This window comes from Lissotriton vulgaris, chromosome 5 (genome assembly GCF_964263255.1).
Source record: "Lissotriton vulgaris chromosome 5, aLisVul1.2, whole genome shotgun sequence".
Lineage (NCBI taxonomy): Eukaryota > Metazoa > Chordata > Amphibia > Caudata > Salamandridae > Lissotriton > Lissotriton vulgaris.
This window is the reverse complement of record NC_141693.1, coordinates 784,329,553-784,352,220: the sequence shown is the minus strand read 5'-3', so window position 1 is coordinate 784,352,220 and position 22,668 is coordinate 784,329,553. Positions and strand designations below refer to the sequence as shown.

Genomic DNA, 22,668 nt, shown 5'->3' with positions numbered 1-22,668 from the left:
GGAGAGGGCGGCACGCCACCTCTTCGCTTGCTTTAAGACCGTCGAAACTCACTGTCGCCTGTCCGCCATATTACAAGTCATTTTGATCCAGAACAATGTCATACATTCACCCCAGTACAGAGGTTTGGGCCTAACGTCATTGTTTCTTTGCTCACCATGCCCTTCCACTTTGAACCCAGTCATATGCAAATCAGTCTTGACCCTGTGCCTAATGGGAACAGTCCTGCCTGAACTGCCAATCCAGGTTTTCCCTGGACTGTAAACAAGCATCCTAGGACCAGTTTCTAGGTTTCACCCCTCTTCAGCCAGGATAACTTGGTTTCAGTGGCATGGAGAACATGGGACCCATGTCTGGACATACCCGTCCCATCGGGGTGACAAATGAAAAAACAAAAGTTGATGGACAGAATGCAGAACAATGTCAAACATCCACCCCAGTACAGAGATCTGAGCCTAATTCCATCCCTTTTTTGCTCACCATGCCATCCCAGTTTGAACCCAGCCATATCCAAATCAGTCTTTACCCTGTACCTTATGGGAACAGTCCAGTCGAACTGCCAAGCCAGGTCATCCCTGGACTGGAAACAAGCATCCTAGGACCAGTTTAGGGGTTTCACCCCTCTTCAGCCAGGATAGCTTGATTCCATTTGCATGGAGAGCATGGGACCCACGTCTGGGCATACTCGTCCCACTCTGGGTGACAAATGCAAAAACAACAGTTGATGGACAGAATGCAGAAAAATGTCATACATTCACCCCAGTGCAGAGATCTTAGCCTAAATCCATCGTTTTTTTGCTCACCATGCCAAGACCTGGCCTGGCAGTTTGGTCTGGACTGTTCCCATGGGGAACAGGGTCAAGAATAATTTGCATATGGCTGGGGCCAAATTAAGGACCTGGCCTGGCAGTTCAGTCTGGACTGTTCCATGGGGCACAGGGTCAAGACTGATTTGCATATGACTGGGTCCAAACTGGGGTGGCGTAGTGGGCAAAAGAACAATGGATTTAACCCAGATCTTTTGACTGGGGGAGAATGTTTGCATTGTCAGCATTCTGTCCATAATGTGTTTGCTGTAACAATTTTGCCGTAAGTGGGATGGGTATGCCCAGACGTGGGTCCCTTGCTCACTGTGCCTCTGGATTCAAGCTGGCCTGGCTGAATAAGGGTGACATACCCTGAAACCGGTCCCATGATCCTTTTTTCCAGTCCAGGGAGGATCTGTCCTGGCAGTTCGGTCTGGACTGTTCCCATAGGGCACAGGGTAAAGACTGATTTGCATATCGCTGGGTCCAAACTGGGGTGGTGTAGTGGGCAAAAGAACGATGCATTTAACCCAGAGCTTTTGACTGGGAGAGAATGTTTGCATTGTCAGCATTCCGTCCATCATTTGTTTGCTGTAACACTTTTCGCCCTAAGTGGGATGGGTATGCCCTGACGTGGGTCCCCTCTCACTGTGCCACTGGATTCAAGCTAGCCGGGCTGAAGAAGGGTGACATACCCTAAAACCAGTCCCAGGATGCTTGTTTCTGGTCCAGGGAGGACCTGGCCTGGCAGTTCGGTCTGGACTGTACCATTGGGGCACAGGGTCCAGACTAATTTGCATATGGCTGGGTCCAAACTGGGGTGGCGTAGTGGGCAAAAGAACAATGGATTTAACCCAGATCTTTTGACTGGGGGAGAATGTTTGCATTGTCAGCATTCCATCCATCATTTGTTTGCTGTAACACTTTTTGCCCTAAGTGGGATGGGTATGTCCTGACGTGGGTCCCCTCTCACTGTGCCACTGGATTCAAGCTAGCCTGGCTGAAGAAGGGTGACATACCCTGAAACCGGTCCCAGGATGCTTGTTTCCGGTCCAGGGAGGACCTGGCCTGGCAGCTCGGTCTGGACTGTTCCCATGGGGCACAGGGTCAAGACTGATTTGCATCTAGGAAATCCATACCTCACTATATGCACTTACCTTTCGGTATTTTGAACTGTATGCGATATTCTTGTACCACAATATTCTGGGGATTGATATACAGTAGTACAATCTTATAGTATAGAATACTCAGGGCATGATCAACATCACACAATCATAAACAGTAAACAATTTCTAGTTGCTCTCTGTATTGAATGTGATGGGAATCTCAAGCATTCTTAACAGGTGGACTTGCTGTCAATTAAAACGTTTTAAAGGGGAGGCCAAAAACACAAGCCAATGATCTCATCCCTGGGGCTGCTATTAGAAATGGAAAGCACATGCATCAAAGTGCTCAGATCACCGCCTGGAGCACTGGAGTAAGGTCCCACATGGTCAATACTGAAAAAAACTGGCCACGCCTGCTTTGAGAGCACATCAACAGCTCTTTCATGGCTAAGTAAAGATATACACATGGAGCAAAAATTTGGCAAAATAGTGTTGCAGGCAAGTTATTTTAAGCATATTGATTGAGGGAGTCGCTTCAGGCTGGTGGAGGAGGTGAACCAGGGACACTTCAAAACGTTCAGCCTATTTTTCATGTTCATGAGCAAGTTAAACAGAGTTCAGTGCTGCTGCTGGCCTCAAAGATTACATCATTCCCCTTTAAACTACCGTGTATTGGCAAATACAGAAATTCTTTCGAGCCTCGCTGGTATGGGTGAGCTCAGTGTTATCCAGAATAAGACTATGACATAGTCCAGGCCTGCAGCTCCCACAGAAAGAGATTAACCTTAATTAACAGCGTGTCCTCAGCGTAGTCCAGCCAAACATCACTCCTTCCATCAGAGGCATGTCAGCAGTTGAAGAGAAGGAACTCAGCTGGACGTCATGGTACTGCGTCAGCCATATCAAAGCGAGTCTTGAATTCAGAGCTGCCTTCGTGCTGAACACAGGAAATAGAAGCAAGGAAAAAGCATTCAATCACCTTGTTAAACAATATGACAGGCAAAATTGAGTTATGTCGACACCCACAAGCTATGAGGTTTTGTTATTCTAATAACTGTGATGATATATAACAAATCTGCAAGCAATTTGGCATTCAGCTAAAATTCCTTGTAAACATTTCATGCAGATCAGTCAAGGGGATATATAATCAGTTATTTGGGAGTGTTCTAAAAGTAATAGTGTGCAACAAAATTACACCATATTTGCCATATAGGCAGACTTGCACACTTTTTGTAATTTAGTATAAATCTTTTCTGTATATTGAGATAGTTACAATATAAATTACATTGTAAGTGGCAAGTGTACACGTTATAGTTGCTTCATTTAACTATAACTGGTGAATTTCTGTGTGTTTTGCCCCTAACTATAGCATCACGTTAACCTTTGTGTTCTTAGTGGGTTTCTAAGGTTTTAAAACACTTTTAAAAAGCTTTTTAAATGCAATTTAAGGTATTTGCATGCCTAACTATAACTTCACTTTAAGCGTTGGGTTTTTTCAGTGAATGTATAGGGTTTTTTACCACGCAGTTTGATTTAATTACCATTCCTAGCTAGCCAACACCAGTGCTTAATTTGAGCCGGTGCATTCCGGTGCTCAGCACCGGCACTTAATTGGTTTTCCGGTGCTCGGCACCGGCACCTAATTTTCAACACCATACTTCGAACAGTCTACTGCATGGTGGCGCTGCTCATCTAATTTAGAGATGAGCAGACAACAGTTGTTTAAGAATACAATATACATAAAAAATTGATAACATATTCCTCCTCAGCCATTCCTTTAGCTTTGGGGACCTGGAATAATCTGAACTGTCGCATTTACATGTGAGAGAGATGGTTAGTAGTTGTTTTGGCAGCTATGACAACGGCAATGGGTAGGGCAAGCTTCAGTGGCCTCCTGGTTAGAGCCCTGGCACTTAATATTTTACAAATTAAGCACTGGCCAACACCCTTGCAGTGCACAGCCTATCAGAGTGCTTAATTTGTCATTTTTTCCCTCAGTACTCCCCCCGGTAATACCACGTTGCTAGATTTTTAAGCTTAATTTCTCTCAGACAGCTAAATGGGATTAAACTAAATCACAAAAAGCATTTTTCTGGGTAACGATCTAGCATAAGGCCAAATTTCGTGTATTTCCAGTCAAAGTTTTGGCTGTAGCGTTGTCTAAATTTTCTATGGAAAATTGCATTACTAAAATGTGTTTTGTGACACTTCCATTTTCTCGGCACCCACTTAATGGTTCACCCCCAAACTCTACAGGAAAGAGCTGAGGTGGCTGAACCTTGATTTTATTTTTTATTTTTTTTATGTAAGACGTTTATTTCACATTTCACATGTTAATCACATCTTCGCGCCTACAACCATATCAGGCCGGCTACATTCGTTTACAGCAATTGCATGATGTTGTTTGGTGTACACAGCCCATCAGCCGACATCCATAGGACCTGCGGTGTTGCAGTGAATAGCGCTAGTACAGCATAGCAGTGCATCTCATTCATCTTAGCGTGTCTATTTTCTTACATTTTGTATTTTTCCTTTTTTCTTAAACCATGAAACAAAGAAAAGAAAAAACTTTATCAACTTTGATCACTGTATCACAGCATTCTCCCTCCTTCCTTTTAACGCTAAATGTTACTCATCTGTATCAGCTATATGGCAATCATGCATATTCGTATTATTCGTCTCGGTCTAGTGATTGCGCCTGCAGATAATCCCTCAGATACAACCAGTAGTCTTTAGGGCGTGATCCGGCCGGCAGTTCCTCCTCATACGTTGCTAGCGTATCTCGGCAATATGTTAAGTCTTCTAGCCAGTTTCTCATCTTCGGCCCCATTTTACCATTCCAATGTAGTGAAACCCTCCTCTTTGCCATTAAAAGTGCAATCACACAAAACTTTCGCTTCTTTGCTCTGAGCTGCGGAACTAGGCCTAACAAACAGACTTTGATCGTACAGTTGAGTGTCACCTCTATCATTTCACTGATCGCTTGTACCACCTGCCCCCAGAACCTAGCCACCGAGTGACATTACCATACTAAATGTAAGAAGTCTGCATCATCTTGCTTGCATCGTGCACATCTCGAGTCTTCCCGCAACCCATATCTGTAGAGCCTCTTCGGCGTATAGTACATTTGGTGTATGTATTTATAATGAATAATCCTCAGGTTTCCATTCGGCGTTAGTATGCTAGTGAGCATGCATGTTGTTTCCCATTCTTCTTCCGACAGTGTTTCGTCCAATATTGCGCACCATTTACCTCTCACCCCCTCAGTGTTCCCTCCAATGTCCCCTTGTAGGCTTGTATATAACTTTGATACTAGGTGCAAGGCAGTGGGTGTTGTTAATACAAGTTGCAGTGGGGCCAGAGGCTGGGGCTCTTCGGGGAAAGTGTTCTTTTACTGATCTTTGCAGCCTATAGTAGTTAAAGCTGAATAACAGTGTTGGATGACTAATGTACTTCAACTTGTCCAGTGTTTGAAATACCCTTTCTTTATATAAATCGCCCATTTTATCAATTCTAGCATGTCTCAGCAATTCCATTCCTACCTGTTCCTGGGTAACTGAAAGTGCCGGGTGATTTGCTAACGGGAGAGCTGGTGCGTAAAGCGGTAATCTTCCAGTTTTCTTACCCATCAGTCTCCACGCTTCGGTGGTGGAGTTTACCGGATTTATGTCTCGCTCGTGTAGTCTAATTCGCTTATGTGGCAATATGTTAGCTAACAGAATTGGGTCGGCATCGCCCGTTTCTACCGCTACATGCGTCAGGAAGGGGATCTCGTGGTACCAGTAATGCGCGAATTGCTCCTGGGCGCAGAGATAATAAAGATAAAGGTCTGGGACTTTGAAACCACCCTTCGCATATGGTAGCGTCATCGTTTGTAATTCCAATCTGGCATGCTTGCCTGCCCAAAGTAGACTTAGCACCAATTTGTTAATATTTCGGAACATTTCTGCAGGAGGTTTAATGGGGATGTTGGTAAACAAATAAAGGAACTTGGGCAGAAGCACCATCTTCACGATTGCAGCTCTGTCCGCCAGCGATAGTGGCAATTTATTCCATTGTTTAATTTTATCTTCTAGGGACGATATCACTCTACCATAGTTGGTTCTAATCACTAGTTCTGGGTCTCTAGGGAACCATCGTCCCAGGTATCTGGTCGGCTCTTCCTGCCACTCCAGTGGGTAATCTAGGGGGGATGGGACTGTGCTATCTGTCAGCGCCAGGATGAGAGATTTTGTCCAATTGATCTGCAGCCCTGAATATTGACCAAATCTTATGTATTCGTGCAATAAAGGGTTAAGGTGCTGCTCCGGATTCTTTACATAAAGAACCATGTCATCTGCGTACAGTGAGATGTGTATAGGGCGTGTTGGGAGTTGTATGGCTGAGTATTGGTGGTGCTGTCTTATTTTGCAGGCCAAGGGTTCTAGTACTAATGCAAAAAGCGTCCGGGAGAGAGGGCATCCCTTTCTAGTGCCGCGACATATTGCAATCAGCTCCGAGACATGCTTGTTTACCCTGATACGTGCTGACAAATTTGTGTATAGCATTGAGATCCACTGTGTGAATATCGGAGGAAATCCCATGCGTAACAGTACAGCGTGGAGAAAATTCCAGCCTATTGTGTCAAACGCTTTGGCAGCGTTTAATAGTACCGCCACGGCTTTGATCTCTGGTGTCAAATAATGAGCTAGTGCAAAGAGTGTGCGTGTGTTATGTTTCGTCGATCTATCCGGAATGAAGCCGGACTGATCAGGCCTCACCAGTAGGGGCATAAGTAGTTTGAGCCTTGCCGCTAACAGACTTGCTATTATTTTTGTGTCCACATTGATAAGGGACAGAGGGCGGTAAGAGTCACATTGTTCCTCATCTTTCCCCGGCTTTAACAATGCAATCTGCATGGATTCCCTCATCGATGTCGGGAGAGTTTGTGCCTCATGCGCCGCACCATAGAGCCCTACCAGATGTGGAGCCAGTAAGTCCGCGAATGTCTTATAAAACTCAGTCGAGAACCCATCAGGTCCCGGTGCCTTGCCATTTGGTAGATGTTTGATAGTGTCTACAACTTCCTCTGCGGTTACGATTATTCGATAACCACGCTATTCCTACATCTGCCATATAGTACAGCATTTCTTCCTGTAGCATAGAGGGACGTGTCTCATATAGTTGGCCGTAAGTAGCCATGAATTCACCTATTATGACCTTAATGTCTCGTGTTACTCTGCCCGCTCGAGTTTTGATTTTACTGATATTTTGAGGCGCTCGTCCTGAGCATATTTTCTCAGCTAGTGCTCTTCCAGGCCTGCCTCCCTCCCCATACACTCTGGCAGTTTTTCGCTTCAATATGTATTTGAGCTCGTCAGTTGCAAATTGCTGATGTTCTTTCAGGAGCAATTGTATTTCCCCCAGTATTGTGGTGTCCCTTGTTTGCGGGTACCTTTGTTCCAATGCGTGCAAGGCGTGTTCCCGTGTTTTTAATTGCTGCCTTATATCTTTTAGGATGCCCGTGGTTGTGCTAATACATACCCCCGCAATGTTGCTTTGAAAGCTTCCCACAGGAGGCATGGGTCATCCGTCGTAGGGCAGTTGAGTTCAAAGTAGTCCACTATAGCCTTATGTATGGTGTCAGTGTATAAAGGGTCCAGTAAAGCTCCCGCATTGAATCTCCACGTGAAAGGAGGGGGCTCATAATGTGGTATGTCTACTGCTAACAGCACAGGGTTGTGGTCCGAAAGTGTTCTTGGTAAATGTTTTATAGAGACAGTCCATGATACCACCTCCAGTGTGCCCAGCCAATAGTCCAGCCTGGACCAACTATTGTGTGCCGCAGTTATGTGTGTTGCTACTAGATCACCTGGGTGGTTGATCCTCCATATGTCATTCATTTGTAAATCTGTCATTGCGTCGTGAAGCGTCGCTCTCGCCTGTTTATGCGGTTCAAGTGTGTTTGGCGAACGATCCAACCCGTCCCACAAAGCTATGTTGAAATTACCTCCCCATATTATGTTCTCGACCTGGAAATCTGATATGATATGCCATAATTTCGCGAAGAACCCTGGGTCATCCGTGTTCGGGCCATATGTGTTCACTAATGCAACTTGATGATGTCTCGCCATGCCTATTACAATGACACTTCTTCCTTCAACATCTCTGTGTACTGTCGAGATCTTGAAGTGTACTCCCTTCCTTATTAGAATACTGACCCCACGGGAATAGGAGGAGTAATGCGAGCTGGTCACTGACTCTGCCCATCTAGGGCCCAACGTGGATGTGGTGTTGGCAGCTATGTGCGTTTCCTGTAGAAAGGCTACGTCAACATGCAATCTGTCAAAGTAGGCAAATATCTGCCGAATATTCTTCGGATTACCCAGACCCCTAATGTTCCATGTAATAAATGTTAGTGTGGTAGGTTGTGCTATGTCAGTGTGTTTTAATGTTGTTGTACAATGTCATGACAAATCGCTCCAGGCGCAACAATCCCATTGTGCCCAAGCCAGTGTTTTTGCATACAATTTCTTGCGGTGCTTGTGGTGAAAAAGAGGTTGCAATGCTTCTCAGACACAGTGAACCAATTCTAACATGTCCCAGTTCCCTTCCCCACCCCTGCCCACTTCAGCGGCCAAACTGTGCCAAAGCCATACCCTTAAATTAACCAAACTGTAATCAGAACTGTAGTAGGGGTACACCCGCTTGGGGGTGTCGCCAGGTACACACATCTCCATCCACATAGTGGATGTGGACGGGTGCTCATACTCTTGTATGAACCATAATGTCCCATTACCTCACATGTCCCGCTAATCTCTGATGGTAGGTACCCATAGAAAATACACAGTCACTGTCTATTCCTCTGTAGTATCGCATATTTTGGCTTTACATATTTGGGGTTTAACATGTTCACTTTGACCCATCGTATTGTTTCAATAGGCATCTCTCACACTCCTGTGCAGTCAACGGCTGGTGCATGCACGTTCAGCTATTACTGCGAACCGTCCACATAGTGCAGATAGTCCACATCAAACCGTTTCCCATTCCCACTGTCCCTCCAGTGCCCCATGACCGTTTTGGACTACAGTATTACTCACTGCTTGTGCCGCGTTCGTATTCATAGAGTGTAGTTCGGGTCAATTTGTAAGGCACTCAAGGACACTTATCTGTATCTTCGCATATCGCGGCTCGACAGTTGTACTTCATAATTTTCATTAACATCGACTCCGTATTTACTGAGCTGATTTTAGCGTTTAGATGTCTCTAACATAGAGAACGCCTATATGCAGATGCTCCTCTCTGCCTCCTGTCTCCTCAGTCGTTATCACTGCCCTGTTCTTCGCGCCCCTGCGCTTTGCGTAGACGTCCCAGTTTTTTAATGTATTCTTGCGCCGCTTGTACTGTGGGGAGAATCATGGGTCTGCCCGCCTTTGTGACTTTAAGCTTCGCTGGCTACAGCATTGCATACTCAACGCCTAGTTCCCGCAGTTTCTTTTTCACTGGAGCGAATTCCTTGAGAGCCATCTGGACCGCCATGGTGTGGTCTGGATAGAATTCTAGGGTGTTGCCTTGGTGTGTGATTTCACCTTTTTCTCTAGCAAGCCTGAGTACTGTATCTCTGTCCCTGTAGTTGAGCATGCGGGCAATTATTATTCGTGGTGGAGCTCCCGGCTTCGGCTGAGGCGCTAATGAACGGTGTGCGCGCTCAACAAGAAAGACCATTGACAGCTTGTCGGCGCCGAATAACTCCTTCAGCAACGCCTCTATGTGGTCCTCCATTCTGCCCGTATTGGTGGTCTCCGGCAGGCCTGCTATGCGGACGTTGTTGCATCTAGACCTGGCTTCCTGATCTTCCACCTTAGCTCGCAACACTTCCAGCGTTTTCTCCATGTCTCCTCATAGTCTTGTCGTGGACTTGGCCACGTCCTCCACCTTAGATTATCTTTGTTCCGCCTCTACCAGTTGCTCGCCGTGTTTATCGAGCTTCGTGGCCATATTGTCCACACGTTGCACCACATTATCCAGCTTGTTATTCATTTCTTGCAGGCTTTGCTGTATTGCCCTGAGAACTGTCTCCATGCCAGTCCCGTCTCCAGCTTCATTATCTCCCTCAGTGTCCGATGATACCGCGGTGTTCTTTGGCTGCTTCCTCGTTTCAAACTGCAGCTTGGTTAGCTGTTTTTCAGGTTTCCCCATGTTGTAGTTTTGCGATGAGGTATTACGCAGTGCCGTTCCATCAATACTAGTGCTCGGACACTTTGCGGCGCTCAGTTCGCGCTGTTGGGGTGCTCACGTTGTCCTCAGTGTCCCGGAGTTATGAAAAAGTTTCACTAGTTGTCCGCTCGGCCACCATGCGGTCTTGCTGTGATTGCCGCTGTCTGCCGTAGGAGTCTTGCGTTTCCTTGCCGTGACCCCGCAGCGCTCTTATTTATTGCTTTTTTTGGGTGAAGCTTTTAGCCAAAGATCGCGTGTCCACGTGTGGGTGCAGGCGCCGAGGTTCTACATGTGCCTCCTATGCATTCGGCCAGTCGCGCAGTTCCCTTGCGCCCGCTTTGTTCGGCATGTTTGTTGGCGCCGTCTGTCCTATGTCGTTCATTTTCGCCCACAGTCTCAGTAGTCTAGAGTTATTTCGCACCCATTGCCTGCATTTGTAGTTGTGCGCCTCTTGCCGCTTGGTGCGTCTCCGCTGCCGCGTGAGCAGAGCGCTCCGGTGCCGAGGTTCGTGTGCGGCTCGCTTAATGTAGCAACCCGTCGTTCAGTTTCGAGTATTCCTGTCTCTTCACTTAAGCATTAGCCCCACGCACCTGTTTGCTGTGGTCGCTGCTATTTCGGACTATAACCTGAAGTGAGACCTTATACATGCAGAGTGCAACTAGGTGACTGTGCTGGTGAAGATGCCTACAAGTGGGAGCTAGCAAAGATCTGTGGAGGTGGGCATAAGCAGGGCAAGCAAAAAAAACATGTATGCAACACTTTTAGCTGAAGAAGACCATTCAGGACATGTATTGGCAGCCCCAACAGTCCAACTCTTAACCCCTCCCCTGCTGATGACGGAACCGCTCCGTCATCAGCCGCGGTGGCGCTGTGCTGATGACGAAGCGGTTCCGTCATGGCCCGCCCGACGCTCCTGCGCGGCGCGGATTCCGCGCCTGCACTGAGCGTTCTATTGAGCGGGCGGGGCCATGACGGAACCACTTCGTCATAAGCACAGTGCAACCGACGCTGGTCATGGAGCGGTTCCGTCACCAGCATGCGCCCACCGCATTTCCGCCCCGCCCCCTTAGCACTGAGGTGGAATAGCCGCCACAGTGAAGGGGTTAATGAAAGCTATCAGCGATGGAGGTCCTGCTCTAAATGGGAAGTATAACTTCCTATCGATAAGGACAGTCACTTGATCCTGATATGGCTCTTAGCCTCTCAGAGGCTTAAAATCACAACATTCTCTGGCCTGTTTGAGTAGGTAAGTTCTTCTGTGGTTGTTTGCTTCTGTCACAGACCAATAAAGCTTCTTCAGGAGATTTTTATGGTTGAAAACAAGTAGTGGCAGCGTGGTTCCAGAGATCAGGGGCCCCAATACTGTAGAGCAACTCTTTGACGTTCAAGAGCCAAGGTATTTTAGGAAGATTACCTGCTTGCATGACATCCTGATGAACTAAGGCATAGCGAGCAAGTTCTTGGGTAGACCACAGCCAACTCCAGTATATCAAGAGACAAAGCCTTGCTTTACTGACAAGGCTTCTTACACCCAATTCCAGAAGGAGCAGTACCAAGGGGGTACTAGGAGAGAGAAGTGCAAGGTTACAAAATAAAAAAAAATTGGTGCTTGTAAGTATGTTAATGTTTGAGAACCCCTATAGCTAGGCCCCATTTAAAGCTGTCCTAACTATAATTACAGAGTGGCAACTACCACTATGTAATATATCTATCTCTCTCTTGCTTTCTATATATTTGCTGAAGAAACCAAAGTATAAACTTAGGTTCTAGTTAGAAATTGTAACCATATCTTATTTTTAGGGCTCGCCCCTTTCCTATTCCGCAGGAATAGGAAGAGAGCCCTAATGCAGCCAAACCATACTTAAGGCCAAGGGCTCTCCAGCGGATTTTGGGAAGTGCACGCCTCGTGCACGAGCTTGCCTGAGCCTTCTGCCTATCAGCCTGCCAGTTCTCCTCCCCTAATTATTCACTTCACTCACTCTGGCTCTTAAGAGGCTCTGCTCCCCGCCCCCCGCCTGCACTTCATGGCCGCTTGCCTTCTGTCCCTTAATCTCCCCGTGACTTCCCCCTCACCTCTCCCACTCCACTGCTTCAGGCCCCCACCATTTGCTCAGGACATTGCTTGTTCTCCTATTTGGGACTGAGGGTTTTTATTGCGCCGTCATACTCCTCTGGCTCCTCCTACTCGTTATCCAATAAGGGAGGAGGTAAATGTTTCAGAATCTCTTTACCGCTGAGCCAAGGCAGTGTTTATGGTTAGTTTCACTTTGACTGTGAAATGGTCTTCACCAGTTGCTTACAGATAGGCTTCAAGACCCTACCTCCATTTATTTTATTTCAGCAATGGTTGACCCGAACACATGAGGAAGCGACACCACACCCATCTTGGATATTGTGTAACTGCAGCAACAACAAAGAATACATCTACTATGTAGAAGATGTGCGGTCACCGGCAATAGGCATGCAGATTGCAGCGCTTAACCTTTACTTTCAGTCTTAGATATTTTCAAATGATGGTCATTTTCTTTCTGTGTTTATCTCTTTCAATCTACACTGTAGACAGTAAATATCCAGCACGCCTCACTTGACTGGAAAGCTCATTATTTTCTTTTCAAATGCAGCGAAAATCAATTTGCGCCTCTGCACATGCGGGGGCCGCTGTCGCACGTGTGTTTCCTATCAACCGTTTCTCTCCAGGACTTCATATCTTCTGCTTCACCCTCGTCTTTAGTGAATAGCTCTCCTCCTGTCACAACAACAACATGCTCCGCCCAGCACAACTCTAACAGAGAATCTGCTGCCTGTGCCTGGAATCCAGGTGTGAGACCCAGCAGTCACCTCCGCTACCTCAAGGCCACCTTCACCACAACAAGCGCTAGGCATCAGTCTTCAAAGGCTGCAGCTCCCCCGCCACTCCCCCCCTCCCCCGCCACAGCAATGCCGAGAGTTTTTTTTGGGGGAGTTACGAGCAGAAAAGTCCCAGTACTTGCACCACTGCCGAATACACCATGACTTCACAGACTTGCACGCAGAAGACAGCATTATACTGGCCTGGGTTCTCATCAAGTATTTTACCAGAAAAGTCCCAGCAATTGCTCCGTTTTTCACCCTACTCGTCTCCTCTGTGCACAACCCTCACTCACCCTCAAACACCCTCACTCACCCTCACACCCCATCTCACCCTTACACCCCCTCTCACCCCCCTCACCCTCACACCACCTCTCACCCTCACACACACCCTCACCCTCACACACCCTCGCACCCCTGACCCTCTCCCACCCTCTCACCCTCACTTACCCCCACCCACCCTCTCACCCTCACTTACCCCCACCCACCCTCTCACCCTCACTTACCCCCTCACACTCGCTCACCCTCACACACCCTCACACTCACACACCCTCTCACCCTCACACACCCTCTCACCCCCTCACACTCACACACCCTCTCACCCCCTCACCCTCACACTCCCTCTCACCCCCTCACACACCCTCACTCAGCCTCACCCCCTCACACACCCTCACTCACTCTCACACATCCCACTCTCACACACCCTCACCCTCAAACCCCCTCACCCTCAAACCCCCTCAACCTCACCCCCCTCATCCTCACATACCCTCACCCTCACACCCCCACACCCCCTTACACACCCCCTCACCCTCCCTAACCATCCCTCACCCTTACCCTCACACCCCCACCCTCACTCACCCTCTCACCCTCACACACACTCTCACCCCCTCAGCACCACCACATTATCACTCAATACCACCACATTATCACTCAGCACCACCACATAATCACTCAGCACCACCACAGCACCACTCAGCACCCTCGCCCACCCCCTCACCCACCCTCGCACCCCTGACCCTCACCCACCCTCTCACCCCCACTTACCCCCACCCACCCTCTCACCCTCAATTACCCGCTCACCCTCACTTACCCGCTCACCCTCACTTACCCGCTCATCCTCACTTACCCGCTCACCCTCACTTACCCGCTCACCCTCACTTACCCGCTCACCCTCACTTACCCGTTCACCCTCAGACACCCGCTCACCCTCAGACACCCGCCACAGCACTACCACAGCACCGCAACAGCACCACCTCAGCACCGCCTCAGCACCGCCACAGCAGCACCACTCAGCAGCACCACTCAGCAGCACCACTCAGCAGCACTGGTTCAAATCTGTTCTCTCAATGTTTCAAGCTTTATTACTAATCACAAAAAGATGTTAATATTTCACTTCTGTTCTTGGATTTTCGTCACAATAAAAAACACTGAACATAATCTTCACAAAAGTTATTTACAAAAGTTTAAGCTATTGCCATTACAAATTAAATACATTATTTAAGTATTAATTATTTAAAAAAATGAAAAGCCATTGTTATTTGTGATATCAATACATCTAATTCACGTAAATACAAAACATGTTGCATTACAAATGCTATAGGTGTCACATTTGCGAAAGTTATAACTATTGGCATTGTAAATGACAAAGCTATTAATTTAGCTATTTTAAAAAATAACGCATAAATAAAAAAAAAATCATTTATAATACCAATAGCTCAAACTTTCCTAATGCGAGCCCTATTGCATTTCCAATGCTTGTTTACATTTTTTTTTTTAAACCTTAGAAACTCACTGAAAATTACAAAGGCTAAAGTAACGTTATAGGGCTAGATGTAGGTGGGCTAATACCGGTCGGTAACGGCCGAAAATTGGTAAATTTCCCGTTACCGACTGGTATTTAGCCCTTTGCGATGTAGGATGCAGGATTTAAGCATTCGATAATTTACAGAGTCGTTATTTTAAGGAATCGGTAAAATACTGATTCCTTAATTTAAGGAATCGGTAAATTACCGAATCCTTAAATCATATGTAGGGGGCACTCAAGTGAGTGCATTTTTGGTTTAAGGATTCGTTATTTACCTCCAACTACATGTGGCAGACATACATGCCCTTAGGGCATGTATGTGCACCACATGTGCACACATGCACGATTCAGGGGTGCAACAGGGTATCAATGTGACACCCTGCCACCCTTGAATATGCTCCCGCTATTACCGATTCGGTATTTACCGAATCGGTAATAGTGAATGGCTTCCCATTCATTCCTATGGGCCTCCTGGCCCATGGGAAGGTATTCCTTATTACCGATTTCAGTATTTAGGAATCGGTAAATAGAAATTACCTACATCTAGCCCTTTTTTTTTGCTGTGACTGCAGGAGAAACTTAATACATGGTCTTATAAGCAATCCTAACCATACTTTTTTTTTAACTTAACATGTGTTTTTTAAATGTTTGCGTATGTACTTATTTATTTTATTGGCGATTGCCATAAGAAAGTTATGGTTCAGCTGAACTTTCCATTAAGGGATTTTTCAATTTGCCTATAATTGTGCCGATCGTGGGTGAATCTGCACCAAAACTGGCATCCACTCAGCATAGTCCTGCAAATCCAGTGTGCCAAATTTCACAGACAATCAAAGGGAGTGGAGCCAACATAACATCTTTCCTATGCAGGAATCCCTTAAGAGACCCTCACCGACTAGAATTCACTAGTGGAATGTTTCATCATTGGGTCTACACTTAAGACACCTAGCATGTTTGAGTGGGCTTAATCTCCCTGGGGAGGAAGAACTAATACGGGATATTGTCAGTGGGATCTGTATAGCGTATGTAAAATTGCCTCAAATATCCACATGTGATTTATTCAGTTTATGGGTACTTGGGTACTTGGGTAATATTAAAAACAAAAGGGGTGTCAAATTTGGGGCATGTAAATAGTCCCCTATATTTCCAAATAAGAAAGTTTACATGTTTTAACCTCCCAGTCCCAGGCAGGGTATTGTGGCTTTCCTCGGGACCTCTCTATGGCAGATACCTGTTATTCTAAGTATTGAGACAGTATTCTACACTCAGTGTGTCAGTAGTCACTATTTGTGATACAGTAATGTAAATTGAGGTAGGCAAAGTGAGTCCAATCACTTGTGCAAGTCACTGTCTTCCTTATTGTATGGGTACATGCGCTCAGTACCTATAAGGACGAATAAAAGCACGTAAAATAGAACATTGAAGAAATACAATGATCATGGTTCTCTGGAAATATTGTCCTGGAAACCAACTACCATCTCACCACGAGCGAGCACTGCAAACTACTATACAAATTCATGATTATGTGATGACAATACAACAGATGTGAACAGAGATAACATGCATGGAGATAATTCTTTGTGCAAGCCCTGAGGCCATACTATACAGTACCTCTATGTTGGGTTTTGTGGGTACACACTCATGCAGAGTAAAAGACTAGCATTTTTGTGAGTAAACACAAGTGCCTCTATACAGGGCCTACTATAGCCCCATAGGGTAAAATAGACGCGGTCCGACTCTGTTGTCACACACTGAGAGGAGTCAAATAGGTCCTTTAGTAAGGACATCTTTGTCCTAATCAAACTATGTATCCAAACCCTGCAAGAACTGTCACTTACTACGTCAGGGGTGCCAGCCTAGCTGTTTTACCTATTACAACCTCTACGCCCAGCAATCAGTGAGGAACTGGCTCTGCCGAGGATTAAGGCACCTAAATGGTGTGGCAAGTCCCCATTTCATGCGGCTGTGCCATGATGAGACACGTGGGCGGTGCCCAGTGCTATAACAGCAATCCACCTCTTTGTGTGTAGAAAGAGGCTAAAAGAACATCAAATGGATGACGAGTCAGTCGTTAATAATTAAAGGTGACTGAAAGTCATGTAGCAATGGAATGTATTACCAAAGGGATTTCTCATTCACCCGGGTTGGTTTATCTCAAATACCCTAATGCAGTCATATATGGTACATAGTGTACTTGAGTCAGAAACCCATAAAAACTAGGCAACTTACAAAATTCATGCAGCTCTACTGAGGGAGAAAAAGTTAAAGTGGTCAAAAAGGGGGGAAAAGATAAGTTCCTAAAAGGAAATTTTAATCACATCAGAATTAAAGGGCCGCATTAACCATCCACAAATCAGCTTTATCTCCTATCACTCGTTGAATTTCTGCTTATCTTTTACCCCATACAGTGCTCCGTTGTCTTTTGGCTTGGTTTATGTTACAAGTACCACATGCATACAAACACCTACAGTCACAAAACTTTTGTTGGTGTAGTAAAAATCTCATTAGTAGTTTTTGAGAAAATACGGTTTAAATACAGTGGGGGATGTACTTTAAAGGGCTAATATGTTTATATATCTAGGACATTTCAGTCCACAGTCAGGTACGTGGACTGTCCGCAGCGCAGACTAAAACTTTTGTATCTGAATATCCATTTCAGGTCGGATGGCTAAAAAGAAAGGGCATTCTGAGTTTCCAATTGTCTTCCAGTTTATGTATCCTTCTTCCACATGAAAAAGTCAATTTCTTTTGGCAACAATAGGTGGAAGCACAATTTTATGAGATGCTGAAAAGACGATACTGGCACTCACTCTATTTAGTGGCTGTTGTGACCGTCATCGCATTTTGAGGCATTAATCTTGTGTAGTGTTTTCTTTTTTAAATCCGAGTTTATGAGATTTTTTAGACAGCCTCTCATTTCCTATGTACTTTTTCCCACCGCCAGAAAGACTTGATTTTCAAGATGGCAAAAATGAATTCTTCAAAGACCTTTATAAGCCAATTTTATTTACAAATGTTATTGACAGAAGTCACATTCACCAAATCGCTACATTAAAGGATAGGGACATACAAAAGTGTTAACCGTTTCAAGCCCATACAACACCTTTTTTAAATGTTTATTTCTCAAAAACTACGGTATGGATTTTCACCAAACCCTTAAGTCGCACCGGCCGCCTTATTGTTGTCTTGTTACTGCAGAGTTAGCAGATTATTGTTTTGAGCATGGCTGATGTGTGAGTTATGTGCATTACTAAGTATTTCTGTGGTTTGGTGTGTTTGAGTCAGAACCATAACTCATTTTTTACTATGAATTTCATGAGATTTTTACCTTGCAGATCAAAGTCTTCAGTTATAGTGGGCAGTGAGGTCATTGACTTCTGACATGTTATTGGGGGGAGTGAGAACCTTCTCACATTGGGAGGCTAGGTCGTTCCAATCGATGTTTTTTGTGTCTCTTATCCATTGTTTTGGCTTGATTTGTTTCGCAAAAGTTTTCTTGTTAGCAGAGGGGATTTGGGAAGGTGATAAAATGATGGTCTGACCAGTCACAAGGGGTAACCGAGAGTGAATCAATCATGTTTTGTTTAGAAATGATCCAGTCGAGGGTAGCTCCCTTTTTGTGAGTCGGCTTTGAGATGGCTTGGATCAAGGAGTGGTCTGCTAGGAAGGTTTTGAGGGCGTTAACCTGCTTGTCCAAGGGGTTTTCCCAATGGATATTGAAAACGCCAAGGAATATGTCATTGGAGTGAGGGGAAGAGTTAGAGGTAATGATTTCCATAAGATGTTCTGTGAACTCTGCATTCAAACCTGGAGGATGGTAGAGTGTACGTAGTTTGTGGGGGTGGATGCTTGATGATTTCACGGAAATCCCAAGGTATTCACACGAGTCCAGGGGTTCCGCATGAAACTTCGTGATGGTGATGTCAGAGCGATGAATGCAGGCTAAACCTCCGCCTATTTTGTGAATTCTGTCTAGTCTAATCATATTGTAGCCTGTGGGGACTAGAAGGTCTAGGCATGGTAAGGATGAGTCATTGAGCCAAGTTTCTGTGAGGATGATTATATCCATTTGCTTGTTAAGGGCAAGGTCGGCGATGTCCGAGGCATGTTTTAGTGCTGACCGGCAGGTCAGTAGGCGGCAGGAGATCGAGTTTGGGGAGTTCTTTAAAGTAGGCTCAAGCATTTCGGTGTTAGAAGTTAAGGATTTGAGGTTATGCAGGTTCATTCCTCTGTGTATTGGATGGCATGTTCTGCTTGTGTTGATGGGGACTGGGAGAATAGCGTATTCTTCTTTATTTGTGGTGGGGCAGGAAGGAGTTTCATATGACACTAGTAATGTTTGGGTTTCCTGGTCTGTTATGTTGTTGGGGGGTATGCATGTGCGTAGGACTCAGTTGGTTAGAGGCAGGGGAATAGTTTCTATCACCTTGTCGACTGTTGCTAGAGACTTTTGAAGATGTTTAAGTGTAGAAAGAGATTTTTCAGTGAGTTGTAGGATGTTTCTGATTTCTAGGATAACATTTTGTATATTCCGGGAGATGATGTAAGACTGGGTTTTACGTGAGTCTTGATGAACCTGGTAAAATGGCGGGGGAGAAAGGATGTTAGGTGATGAAGGAGGGGAATTGTTGTTCGTTAGCAACAAGGTCAGCTAACATCGCAAGCTAACTACTTCGTTTTAAACTTTTTAAACTCACTGGTCCATTTATTTCACTTTTATGCACTGCGCCTGAATGTTAAACTCTTTGGGGGGCTGGCAAACAACAATTGCACTTCGTGCTGTAACTGCTCACTTTGAAATGGTATAAAGGGGTATCACCAGAGCATTAGTACTATTCTATTCCTAATTGGAAAGGTTTTTAGCGCTTTCAGTGTCTGCTCCCCGGTCCACCACAACGTCTGCTGATTGAGTGGAGGGAGCGCGGTGCAATATTTTTCCCACTTCCGGCGGGATAGTCTTGGCCGCTATTTCGGAGTAAGAGACGGTCTAGTCTCTGACATAAAAGGCGGAACCAGCGCCGACGCACGTTAAGCAACAAGGTCAGCTAACATCGCAAGCTAACTACTTTGTTTTAAGCTTTTTAAACTCACTTGTCCATTTATTTCACTTTTATGCACTGCGCCTGAATGTTAAACTGTTTGGGGGGCTGTCAAACAACAATTGCACTTCGTGCTGCAACTGCTCACTTTGAAATGGTATAATGGGGTGTCACCAGAGCATTAGTAATATTCTGTTCCTAATTGGAAAGGTTTTTAGCGCTTTCAGCGTCTGCTCCCCGGTCCACCACAGCGCCTGCTGATTGAGTGGAGGGAGCGCAACGCAATATTTTTCCCACTTCCGATGGGATAGTCTCGGCCGCCATTTCGGAGTAAGAGACAGTCTAGTCTCTGACATAAAAGGCGGAACCAGCGCCAACGTGTGTTTAGCAACAAGGTTAGCTAACATCGCAAGCTAACTACTTCGTTTTAAGCTTTTTAAACTCGCTTGTCCATTTATTTCATTTTTATGCTCTGCGCCTGAATGTTAAACTGTTTGGGGGGCTGGCATACAACAATTGCACTTCGTGCCGCAACTGCTCACTTTGAAATGGTATAAAGGGCTGTCACCAGAGCATTAGTACTATTCTGTTCCTAATTGGAAAAGCTTTTAGCGCTTTCAGCGTCTGCTCCCTGGTCCACCACAGCGTCTGCTGATTGAGTGGAGGGAGCACGACGCAATATTTTTCCCACTTCCGGTGGGATAGTCCTGGCCGCCTTTTCGGAGTAAGAGACGGTCTAGTCTCAAATTTTACTCATTATAAATGGAGGGATGGATGCGGAAGCGCAGCGGACGCGTGCAGCTGGCGCTCCGAAGGTGCGCCAAAGGGAAGCCTGTCTGCGCCCGTCCGCGCCCGAAACGCGACCAGAGCCCGTCACCATACCCGTGCAAAACCAGGTAGGATGTTTTTAGCTAAGCACCTATTAGAGCTAAATTTCAAGAGCGATTGCGAACACCACATGGAGGTGGATAGAATCATGAACCCGTTATCATGCTACAAATTTAAGACTAAGTTACCTTTCTGGAACAAGGGTAAAGGAACAGATGAACTAAAGGGAGTTGCTCATCAGATGTACATTAGGGGAGGTTTGATTAATGCACGATCATTAGGCCAACATGCCCGAGAGGTCAGGGAGCTGATTATGGACAATGACCTAGATTTCTTATGTGTAACTGAATCCTGGCTAAAAGAGGACTCCAATCCGGATATTGCGGCTGCTTTACCACCAGATTTTACAATATGCAGAGTGGATAGAGAAAGTGGGAGAGGGGGAGGGGTAGCCATCCTACATAAGAAGACTTTATTATCGAAAGTCTTTTCGCTTCCTGGTCTTACCGGACCAGAATATCTGAGATTTTGCTGCACTATTAATAATACTTTCTCCTTTTTGGGGGGTGCTGGTATATCGTCCTTGTCCTCGTCCACTTGTCGATGCACTTAGTGAGGCTATGCTCAGGTATGCTAACTTTACGCTACTTTGAGGTGTTAATCTTCACTTGGAATGTAGTGGTAGCCTAGGGGTCTCATCTTTTGTGGAGACGATTCATGTGCTGGGTATGAAGCAAATGGTTCAGGGGCCAACACATAGGGCAGGGCATACCCTGGATGTGGTTTGCACTAACCTTAGTCCACTCCAGATAGAAAAACCATCCCCACAGATTTGGCCTGACCACACTTTTATTCCATTAAATATTCTGATCCCTGTCAAGGATGACAAGGTAAGAGAGACAACGGTAGGGCCCCTCAGGAAGAAGTGGCAGCGCCTACTCACAAATAACTCATTGCAAACAGTGGCACACGACAAAGTTCCAACTCTCACAGGGGTACCTGGAGAGGACACTCGTCGGTTCCACGAATGGATGTCATCGATAGGGGAGGAATTGCTTCCATCTGGTCATCCGGTTGGATCAAGTCAAAAGAAACCCCATAGGGACTCTTGGTTCTCCAAAGATCTAGAAGGACTACACCTGCAATCCAAACAGTTGGAACGCAGATGGAGAAAGGACTATGAGTAATCTAATCGTCTGATTTTTTAAAAATTTAGGAAAAGATACCACTCAGCTATTAAATCAGCAAAAAAAGTATATTTCCATAATCAAATAACTTTGGCAAAACATAATCAAAAAGAGATTTTTACAATTGTAAAATCCTTCACTGATCCCAAGGGGGTACACGTAGAAATTCCTCCCTCACAAAAATTATGTGACGATAGCGCTATTTATTTTAAAGAAAAAATCAAGGCCATACAAAAGAATTTTGTGACGCAAGACCATTTGGTGCCCTTTGGGGCACAGGGGCCTGTAAATAGTGATGGTAGATCTGGCCTCCAAACCTTTGAACCGGCCACTCTATCCCAGACTAAGGAGGCAATACTGGCCTGTAAATCGGGATCACCTTTGGAAGCCTGTCCTCCGATGCTCTTACATCGTATCATCGACATTGTCAATCTGCTGATTAATGATATTGTGAACTCCTCACTAGCCATGGGGACAGTGCCAGATGAATGGATATTCGCTATAGTAAAACCCTTGAAGAAGAAGCCGAACATTGATTCCTCACATCTTGCTAATTATAGGCCCATATCTCTATTACCCATTTTGGGTAAAATTACAGAGAAAATAGTGTATAGGGAGCTCTCTAATTACCTAGAGTCAGAACAGATTCTTCATCCCCGTCAATCCGGATTCCGATCAAAACATTCAACAGAGTCGGCGTTACTTGAAATATCAGATATGATCAAATTCATTCTGGATGAGGGCAAGAGGGCAGTCTTGATCCTCTTAGACTTGTCAGCAGCGTTTGATTCCATTTCACACAAAATTCTGCTAGCCAGATTGAGATCTTGTGGTATATCAGATCATGCATTGACATG

General features: G+C 45.5%; 1 protein-coding gene across 2 annotated transcripts in view; it reads left to right on the top strand.

The window, feature by feature from the left end:
• Positions 1–22,668, top strand: part of ADAMTS14 (ADAM metallopeptidase with thrombospondin type 1 motif 14) — a 508,740-nt gene that overhangs the window by 85,495 nt on the left and 400,577 nt on the right. The window lies entirely within an intron of this gene.